At 40.7% G+C, this 11345-nt stretch overlaps 1 long non-coding RNA gene across 1 annotated transcript; it reads left to right on the top strand.

Annotated features, from left to right (window-relative positions):
* The first annotated feature begins 9722 nt into the window (after positions 1 to 9722).
* On the top strand, positions 9723 to 11081 carry LOC122027236. Its single transcript, XR_006124324.1, has 2 exons — positions 9723 to 10356; positions 10481 to 11081. It is a non-coding gene; the product is annotated as an uncharacterized LOC122027236 (long non-coding RNA).
* Positions 11082 to 11345: the final 264 nt, after the last annotated feature.

Raw genomic sequence — 11345 nt, 5'->3', positions numbered from 1 at the left:
TCGGGTTGAAATAGGACTCTTCACTTACGACACTCGATGGAAGCACCATACTTGCTCAGAAAGTCCATCCCAAAAATAATATCATAATCAGACATGTTCAGTATTATCAGATCACTGTACAGTTCTCTGTCTGAAATTTTGACTGGCACAACACGTAGGCAGTACATAGACGTCATTATCTCTCCTGAGGGTAGTGTCATCAAGAATTGTCTGCTTAGGACCTTCGGAGGTATACCTATTCTTTCAGCAAATACTATAGAGACAAACGAATGAGTTGCCCTAGTATCAAATATCACAGTTGCATATTGACTAAAAATACGTATCTGACCTATGACAACAGTAGAGGTGTTTGTTACCTCCTCTCTGGTAAGGGAGAAAACTTGAGTGTTTGTAGAACTTGGTGGGGCCTCCAGTCTGCCTTGGCTAATATGAGGACCCTCCAACGCGGCATGCATCTAGTGTAGCTGTGTTGTCTTGCCTCCATACTGAACAGGTTGTACGGGAGGTAGGTTGATCTTGTTTGGGCAATTCATGGCCATATGCCCCTCTTGACCACACGTATAACAGCCACTAGTGCCCTTGCAACAGATTCCAGGATGCATCTTTCTGCACATGGAACACGTAGCATACTTAGGCTGCTTGCTTACAGATCCTCCCTTTTTATTACTCCACTGCTTTCTCTTGGAGCTCCCCTTCCAGGTTGAACCATGGCTCAGGGGTTTCTGAGTGCCAAAACTCCCTTGACTTTTATTCTTAATAAGTACTGGCTTCTACTGCTTGATACTGTTCAGGTAATGCTCAATGATCAGGGCACTACTAATCAGCTCTTCTGCGGTCCGCAGTATAATAATTCCGCCAGCTACATTCAGAGCTATCTCTGGCCTCAGCATCTTGAGCATTAGCCTTACCCTTTCTCATTCTGTGCTAACCAGCTTGGGGCATAGGCGAGCCAGCCTATTGAATTTCTTCACGGCTTTGTCAACTAATAAACTTCCTTGTCGAAATATCGTGAATTCATCGTAATGTTTTTTTGTGACTCACATATGAAAGAACTCGAAGAACTCAGTCTCGAAGTCAGACCAGGTCATTTGATTCACTATTCTTTTTGACTTGACCTATTCCCACCACATTCTTACATCACCCGTGAGGCAGAAGGAAGCGCACTTTATCTTTTCTACCTTTGGCCAGTCCAGTAACTCCATTATACTCTCCAGGGTTTTGAACCATGCCTGAGCATCCCATGGTTCGTTGGTGCCAGAGAAGTTCTCTGGTTTCAGTTTCTGCCATTGGATAAGGTATGCTTCCTGCCTCACTACCCTTGCAGGGGCTGCAGGTGTAACTGATGGAACCTCGGCTGCAATTGTTGCCACCACATTAACTTCCAGTGGGACTACAGGAGAAGCTTGCTAGTTAGCCGTCAGGATGGCTATAACCTGCTGCTGTTCTGCCACTTGTCTCTGCAGCTGAGTTACTAGTTCTAAAAGGTTGGGCGGTGGTGCAGACTCATTTGTCTCTGGTTGAGGTTCATTAACTCTTGGCTGCCTAAAGGGCCGCCCTCTAGTTATCTACATATTCATAACCAAACCAGTGAGACATACGTCAGTCCATCATCATTCTTACTTGCTGCCCTTAATACTTTCATGAATAAGCATGCTTAATCTTAACAAACAGTTCTCACTAATCATAATAAAAATAAAATGCATAGAAGTTGTGAGAAGGTACTTTCTTACTTGGAAGCTGTAGGATCAATGCTTGATGTGTGTGTGTGACAGAAGGGTGGACTTGCTCTGATACCAAACTATAATGCCCGACCTTCACACCCTTACCTATTAGGACAGACATTACCCTTTCCATATCTAAATTTTGGTATTCTTACACATTATGTACTGCGTAGTCCATAGATCTACTCTAATGTGTTTCAATTGATAGGACATGACCTGGAGCCAAGCAGAGCTGCACGACCGTGTGAATTCACACGGCCGTGTCCCCTTGGCCGAGAAAAAGAGGTGCATGACCGTGTGAATTCAAACGGTCGTGCCCCCTTGGCCGAGAGGAAGAGGGGCACGACCGTGTGATTCCACACGGCCGTGTCCCCTTGGTCGAGAGGAAGAGGTGCACGGCCGTGTGAATCCACATGGCCGAGAGGAAGAGGTGCACGGCCGTGTGAATCCACATGGTCGTGTCCCCTTAGCCGAGAGGAAGAGGTGCACGACTGTTGGTGCACGGCCGTGTGAATCCACACGGTCGTGCCCCCCTTGGCCGAGAGGAAGAGGTGCACAGCTGTGTGAATCCACATGACCGTGTCCCCTTGGCCGAGAGGAAGAGGTGGACGGCCGTGTGAATCCACATGGCCGTGTCACCTTGGCCGAGAGCAGGAAGTAGGGGGCCATGTGAATCCACACGGGTGTGACACGGGCCATGTGGAGGTCACACCCTACTCAACAAAAGGGTTTGTTCCACCCTTTGGGAGACCCTAGAGCTCCCCTCGTCGCCACTCTTATACTATCAAACTAACAACTTCATTCTAGGCCATTAGTGATAGTATTTCATGTAGAGCGAAAAGAAGAAATTACTTTAACACCAAGTTCTGACATGTTCCATACAATAACAAGTTCCTGATCTCCTTCCACTGTTTCGTCACACACACACAAAACACTGCTCCTGCTGCCTCCTCCTACTCGAGCCTTCTTTTTCCTTTATCTGTAGTATAAGGAAATGCAAATCTATAAGCAAATACTTAGTAAGTACCATCTACTCACAAAACAAGCATTAAAATAAGAATAGGCTTTTCAAATCTGCTTGGGAAAAATACAAAACTCGCATTGATAATAATTCATGCTAAAACGCATAATTCAAAAATATGTACATGGCATGCATATTTAAATAGATTTATCATGCAAAACATCAACTTAAGACTATGCTAACAATGAGAACATGTAGTGGAAACATAAGTCTTGGCATACTATAGAGTTCATCCATTCTAAACTTCATAACTCAAATTCTCAAACTTAAGAAGGCTTCTACTAAGACAAATAACGCAGTTTGAAAACTTTATATTACATAACTAGTGAAAATAATAATAAACTTGCTTGGGCCCGACATTGTACCACTTTGCGCGCATCCTTAATAAGATCCAAGGTAGCTAATCCCGAACCTATCAAGGTACTACTAGGCGATCTAGGGGCCAAGGGGCGATCTAGGAGCCCACCCATGGACCTTGTGACCAGTACATGCCATTTTAAAGTAAATACTTTCTTTTAAATATCGCTTTCTTGTACTTGCACTTGTTTGTCATTTAAACAAACACCTTATGTGCGCTTAATCCCTTCACACTTATAGGGAAGCACTTTAGGACACTTGAATACGCTTCTTAGACACAAAACTAAATGGAAAGCAATTCAAGATACTCTAAACATGCTCTTAGTCCCAAAACTTTAGAGGGCATCTACATATCATATCATGCATCTTCTTTAACATGTAAAAAAAACATATCATAATATGTGTCTTCTTAATCAGGCATAAAGGATATCACAACATGCATCATCGAAGCAACTTATACTGCAGGTGAGTAGTACTTACCACCTTTCACTATATCTTACTATTATTGGGTGAAGGAAAGACGATCCTCTCTTGTATGCCTTATTCTCCAAGTTACCCTTCCCGCGCGTACTACTCCTTGGGAAAACTCTCCTCTAGATTCTCCCCTTGAAGGAACTTAGCACCTTGGAACCCTAGGGTTCTTGGCCGAAAACCAAAAAGAAAGGAGAAGAGGAATTTCGGCTAGGGAGGAGAAGAGAGAATGAAAAGTTAGGTTTTCTTCTCTTCCCTTCCCTTTTATACTAAGTGCAAGTTGAAGCATCTCTTCACACAAAATCAACATATAATGAATAGTTTTCTATTTCCAATGTGATGCTTTATCACCACCTAATGGCTACTTAAACCAATCTTAAATCAAAGGTCTAAGGTTCAAATCCCAGCCTGGGTCATTTATGTATATATATTTTTATTTCTTTTCTGTTCTTCTATTTCTTTTTGCTCTTTTGGAGGAAAGGAAATTTACGGTTGCTACATAAGATATCTAAAGCTTTATTTCAATGCAAGATGCAAGAAGGAAGTCCCGTAGGAACTCATGTACTCAAAATGATTGGGTATGTTGAGAACTTTGAAAGATTTGGATTTCCATTGGGCCAAGAATTGGCCACTGACCTAGTTTTACAATCATTGCTAGAATGCTATAGTTAATTTGTTATAAACTATAATATGAATGAAATTGACAAACTGTTACTTGAGATGTTATGCATGTTGAGAATTGCTAAACCAAATCTTAAAAAGGAAAAGCCTAGTACCATTTTGATGGTGCAAAAGGAAAAATGCAAATGATGACCCAAAGGTAAGGGTAAGACCCAAGCCAAAGGTAAGACCAAGTCTCATACATTAAAACCTAAAGGTGGGGTGGCTAAGGAAGAAACCTGCTTCAACTTTAGTTAGACCGAACATTGGAAGAGAAACTGCAAGTTGTACCTAGAGGAAGTAAAAGAGAAGAGAAGTTAGACTTTAGCCTCAGATATATATGTTATAGAAGTCAATATATCTATTTCTTCTTCATGGGTATTAGATAGCAGTTGTACATCTCACATTTGTACGAATGTTCAAGTCCTAAGAAAGATTAGATCATTGACAAAGCGTGAAGTGGACCTACCAGTAGGAAATGGTGCAAGAGTTGCTGCTATAGCTGTAGAAATATATTTTTTATCTTTACCCACTGGGTTTATTTTAGAACTTGGGGAGTGTTATTATGTGCTTACTTTAACTAAGAACATTATCTCGATTTCTTGTTTGGACAAGAAAGATTTTTCATTTGTAATAAAGGACAAATATTATTCTATTTATTTTAATAAAATATTCTATTATAGTGCACATTTTGTGAATAGACTCTATGTTCTAGAATTTAAAAATCTAATCTATAACATAAATATAAAATGGTTAAAATCTAATGATTTAAACCAAACATATCTCTGGTATTATCGCTTGGGTCACATAAACGAGAGTCGTATATCATGACTCTATAAGGATGGACTCTTGGACTCATTTGATTATGATTCATATGAGCTATGTGAATATTGTCTACTAGGCAAGATAACAAAGACTCCTTTTAGTGGACATAGTGAAAGAGCTAATGATTTGAGAGGACTCATGCATACTGATGTTTATAGCCCTTTCAATATTGTAGCTAGAGGAGGCTATCAATACTTTATTACTTTTACTTATGATTTTAGTAGATTTGGCTATGTGTATCTCAGAAAACACAGGTTTGAATCCTTTAAAAAATTTAAAGAATTCATGAATGAAGTATAAAACTAACTTTGTAAGCGTATTAAGATGCTTCAATTTGATCGAGGTGGGGAATACCTTAGCCAAGAGTTTTGTAACTCTCTTGTTGAGTTTGAGATCATATCTCAACTCACTCCACTTGGAACACCAAAAATACCAAAGTGGAATGGTGTATCAAAAAGGAGAAATCATACTTTATTAAATATGATATGATAAATGATGAGTCAAATAGATCTTCCTACTTCTTTCTGGGGATATACTTTAGAGATGACTGCTTTCACACTTAACCATGTTCTATCCAAGATAGTTATAAAGGCACCATATACCATATGGATTGGGAAGAGTCCCAAGATGTCTTTCATGAAGATTTGGGGTTGTGAGGCTTACATTCGATGTTAAGTCATAGAGAAACTAGGACCCAAATTAGATAAGTCCTATTTTGTAAGATATCCTAAGGAAACAAAGAGATATTACTTTTATCCCACACTAGGCCGGAAAGTGTTTGTTACCAAAAATAGTATTTTTCTATAAAGAGAATTTATTTCTAAAAGGGCTAGTGGAAGTAAAGTCGATCTTTAAGAAATTTGAAATACATAAATTAGCACTGAGTCTTGATGGAAATTGAATAGGCATCACAAAATGTTGTGGATTATAAATCTATTGCATCATAAAAAATTATGAAGCAACAACCTATTCGAGTAGAACAAGCTCTACACAGATCTGATAGGATACATTGTCAACCTGAGACATATTCTTTTCTCTTATCTGACCATAGTGATGTAATGCTTGTTGATCTCAACGAGCCTATATCCTATCAAGAAGTTGTAAATGGATAGAGGTCATGAGGTCCGAAATAGAATCCATGTTCACTAACCAAGTATGGACTTTGGTTGATCCACTTGAAGGGATCAAATCCATTAGGTGTAAGTGGGTCTTCAAGAGGAAGACTGACATGGATGGTCATATGCATACTTATAAAGGGTGATTGGTAGCTAAAGGATTCAAGCAGATTCATGGTATAGACTATGATGAAACCTTTTCACCAATTGTAATGCTTAAGTCTATTCAGATCATGCTTACTATTGTAGCTTACCATGATTATGAGATCTAGGAGATAAATGTTAAAACTACAGTTCTGAATGGAAATCTACTTGAGGATGTGTACATGACACAACTTGAGGATTTTATAGATCTAAAGGATGTTGGAAAGGTATGTCAGTTGTAAAGGTCCATTTATGTTTTAAAACAATCTTCTAGAAGCTAGAATCTTTGATTCGATGATGTGATCAAAACATTTGGTTTCATAAAGAACGAAGATAAACCTTGTGTTTACAAGAAGGTTAGTGGGAGCACAGTCATCTTTCTAATCCTGTATGTAGATGACATACTTCTCATTGGACATGATATCCCTCCACTGCAGTCTGTGAAGACATGGCTTGGGAATTATTTCTCAATGAAAGACTAAGATGAAGCAACTTACATTTTAGGTATCAAGATCTATAGAGATAGATCTAATAAATTGCTTGGTCAAAGTCAGAGTATATATATTGACAAAGTACTTAATCATTTTGCCTTGCAAAATTCCAAGAAGGGGTTTATGCTAATGTCACATGGTGTAAGCCTTTTGAAGGATCAATGCCCCTCTTCTAAGAAAGAAAGGGACCGCATGGATTAGATTCTTATGCTTCTGCTATAGAGTCTATCATGTATGCCATGCTTTATACTCACCCTGATGTCTCATATGCGTTAAGCATGATGAGTAGCTATAGTCAGATCCAAGTGAAAGTCACTAGATAGCAGTCAAGAATATTCTTCAGTACTTGTGAAGAATGAAAGAATATTTCTTGATCTTTGGAGGTGATGAGGAGCTCGTTGTAAAGGGTTACAACAATACAAGCTTCCAAATTAACAAGGATGATTCCATATCATAATCAAGGTATGTATTTTATTTAAATGGTGGTGTTGGGTATTAGATACTATAGTGATTCCATATCATTCGAGAGACCATTGATAGAAGAGATGTGAGACTATGCAGAATATCGATCGATGCTAACATTGCGGATCTTTTAGCCAAGGATTTTACACAGAGGAAGCATAATGGTCACACTAAGTCACTCTATATTAGATATTTCAATGATTGGCACTAATAACATAAGGAGATTATTAGTATTTAATCTAAAAGCCAATTATAAGATGATTGATAAGGGAACTTATGTATTATATTTCATTAATAAAGTAGTGTTACGATTTGATAGTCTATGGGGTGGCCGATCCTGACTTTGAATTTCACTGAAAATTTAGGTCGGACCGACGCCTACTATTCCTTCTACAGGGAACACATCCTCACCTACTTCTCTCAGGAGAGCTTATCTTTTAGTAAACTGGTCCTCTAAATTATTTGGACTTTTTCTCAGCATCCGAGAGCTCAGGACTTTCTGCTGGATGTCCCAACCCTAACTCATCCAGTCTTCCGCCTGGTGTCTACGACCTCCAAGACTTCCACCTAGTGTTTTTGACTTTAGGATTTTTGTCCAACGACCTCGACAAGCCAAAACTTTACTCAGTCCCCCAAACCAGGACTTCCTTACCTAGCCACAGCTAGGACTTTCTATTTACCTAGTGTCCACTAGGACTTTCACCTTGCCTAAGATTACTTAAAACTGTCCTATACACTCAGTCAAACTTGTTAGAACTACAATAGGACATAACTTAGAACCCTTTGTCAATATCAAAATTAAGGTTTAATCATCTTGTGCTCCTTGCACTAATAACCATTTAATTTCATTTTGCTATATGCGCTAAGGTATGTTACGCTTCTGCAAGTGCACGGATACGTCGTCAGTAATAAAAGATTATCGATCCCACGAGGACTAGTTATAAGCACTAGTGATTGTTCACGTAGAATTATCTAAACTACCGATGATTATAAGTTAACTATTTCCTAAGAGGAAAGGCAATGGGGAAGTAGACGTGAGAGATAGAAAAAGAGAGAAAGGTTAAGGTTAACTTGGCTTGGAAAGAGTTCTAGGAGTTCGGTTTCGTTGTGGTGGAACCTGATGTATCATGTTCTATCTTTTCCTCATTGTCAATCAACATGCATTCACCGGAAGTTAAAGCTTCTATCCTTAAGCACTAAACAGAGAAGATCCCTACGAAATCCTGTTACGGTTAACCCCTATCACTAGGGCGCCTCGGTAGATCACAAGAATACAAATTTAATCGGTATCATTAAGGATAGAGATGGGGGTTTGGTTTGGTCTCTTGCTTCCTTGTGGAGAAATTGCCTCTCCTTTCAAGGGAGTATCCTAGATGTCCATGAACAGGTTACCCTTGTCACTAGGGCCCCTCGGGTATATGATCTAAGATCCTCTCTTTACGAAATTAGCAATTCCTAAACAATCGACTAATATGATGAGATAATCTCAGTAGCGAGTCTCATGCATATCAAATAGAAACAAAGCAAGCAAAATCATCCAATAAGTAAAAGCATAAACATGAGTCTTACATCAAACCCTATCCACAACTACTCCCTGATCCTAGAACAAGAGATCTACTCCATAGACGCCGAAGAAAACCCCAAAGACATAATAAAAGTAAGTATACAATCCTCAAACAAGAAGAGAGAAAGAGAAAAGATGCTTATCCAATAACATCGAGTGATCTTCAGGTCCAATCCTTTGCTTCTGGAGTTGATGCGATGATGACGGTGATCTCGGAAGCCCGAGATAGTGTGGAATGACACCAAGGTAAATCCTTTCTGACGGTTCGCCTCCTCCCCCTGGGAAGAAGAGCTAAAATCCTTTATATAGGCTAGGGCACGGGTGCCGCACAACCTGTGCCACGGTCGTGCGAAATCCGCACGACCAAGCTCTTCTTGTCTTCTGGTAAAGTGGCACGGTTGTGCCACGTCTGCACGACCGTGTCTTGCTTTGGCTTGGGCTGCACTACATGGCCGTGTGAGGTTCACACGGTCGTGTGGTTCTTGGATGCTGGTAGTGAGGCACGATAGTGTAAGGTTGCACGGTCGTGCTCTGCTCTCTCTCGGTGAATGGCCACACGACCGAGTAGGGTTGCACGACCGTGCTCTGCTCTCTATCTAAAATCACCACACGACCGTGCAGGGGTGCACAGCAGTGCTCTGCTTTGCTCGGGGCATCGACAATCATCATTTTCGCTCCAAAAGTTATCCTTGTCAACACAAAACCAAACAAAGAACAGATCTCTGACAAAAGAGTAATAAATATTGAATAAATGATAAGAGAGATGATCGTGCAAAGAATATATACAAATAAAGCAAGTGAATGTGAATTAAAGCATGCATAAACGATCATAATATCTACGCACATCAAGGTGATAAATGTAACGCCTGCCCTCCCTGCTAACCCTAAGGGTCAGTTTACTCAGAGAGACGGATCAACGAGGGAAAGGAATCAGCTAAAGAAAAAAATCTCTAGGGGAAGGGGAGGGAAAAGGACAAAGAAAGAAGAGAATCCCTAGGGAATAGGGAAGGAAGAGAGAAGAGAAGGAAGAGAACAGAAGAAATGAAGCAGCAAAAGAAATAAAAAGTGTTGTTGTATAGCGATGACAGATCTGGTAGAGGTATTCCAAGGGGGACTAGAAGGTTAGAGAAGGGAGATACTGGACAATAATAATTAAGGTGTAGTGGAGAAGAAGAAAAGTGCAGAAGAGGAGGAGAGGTATGGGAACTAGAGGGGCGGAGAGCTTTTTGCACGGTGGCCCGGCGAGAGGTGGCGGAAGCCATAGCAACCGAGAGGGTTGTCACGCTCGGTCCTGTACCTAGTTCGAGGAGTTGTGCCAAGCTTGGATTTTTATCCGACGGCAAAAGGCACAGTAATCCGTCCACGCCGCGGCTCGTGTTAGCGCCAGAGCTTCGCGAGCCCCAGTCATTGCAGCCGGTACTACCGTCGGAGTCGCAACACTGCTCTGTTTCATAGAAAGGCCTTCTCTACACCTTTGTCTCCGAGATCCCCTTCTAAATTTGCCCTCTTCAAGAACTTCTCCAAGGTTCCTTTTTTTTCTTTAAATCAATCTAATTCCTGGCTTTTGGCTTTGAGATTTCATTGGATAGCTTTTTCATTTTACAGGTTTTTGTTCACATACTAAAGTTTGCAGCTTGTTCTTTTAGTAGAGTCGTTGCCGGATTTGTTCGCAAAGCCCGAAGGTGAGCTAGGGGACGCCGGTGTTTAAGGCGGAGTGTTCCCACACCTTCCACTGCCACTTCCCCTGTATTACTGCCGACGTCAAGAGCCACAACCATCTCAGCTGCTTGTGTGTTGCACTGCCTAGCTCCAGGAATCCTTCCTCTTGGTCATGAACCGCCGTGACGAAGACACAGAGCGAAGGATGGTTGGTGAGGCAGATAACCGGAATCCGGAATCCCAATCGGAGAACCTATGGCGGAGGTAGAAGCGGTACAACCCAAGGTAGTGAGAAATGGTTTGGCGTGAACAAAGCCGTGAGGAGACGCTGCTAGTAAACCGAGCGGTCATGAGGGGACGTCGTTATTCGCGAGTGGCCGTGAGGAGACCTGTGTTTTGGCCAATTGCGTAGGACTATCGGCGACTCGCGAGGTTGAGGACAGGACGTGAGAGATGACGAGAAGGAAAGAATGGTGTTCCGCCCGATTTTGGGTGGATAAAAATTTGTTAACAATTCAATCGGTGGATGGATTCATAAATCCATCCTTCGACTATTTCAAAGTAAGTAAACAAGGGAAACGATTAATAGTCTATCCGTTTGCATGAAATAAACAACAGAAAGTTTTCTGTACAGAAAACTTTCTTTAGTTTTTGAATCCATCATCCCAAGTAAACAGACCCTAAGGGACGGGGCTACGATACTCTATGTACATATTACAGCGGAAGACTTGAAATAATTTTTTTTTATTATGCTTCTTAGTTTAATAAAACTTTTCTTTTGTTTTCAAATCCGAACTACACTAATATGGTTTCCATAACATGATAACAAGATAAATAGAAACATAACATCAAGTT

The sequence above is a fragment of the Zingiber officinale genome, chromosome 10A (assembly GCF_018446385.1).
Source record: "Zingiber officinale cultivar Zhangliang chromosome 10A, Zo_v1.1, whole genome shotgun sequence".
Classification (NCBI taxonomy): domain Eukaryota; kingdom Viridiplantae; phylum Streptophyta; class Magnoliopsida; order Zingiberales; family Zingiberaceae; genus Zingiber; species Zingiber officinale.
The sequence above is the reverse complement of the archived record's forward strand: the minus strand, read 5'-3'. Positions and strand labels throughout refer to the sequence as shown.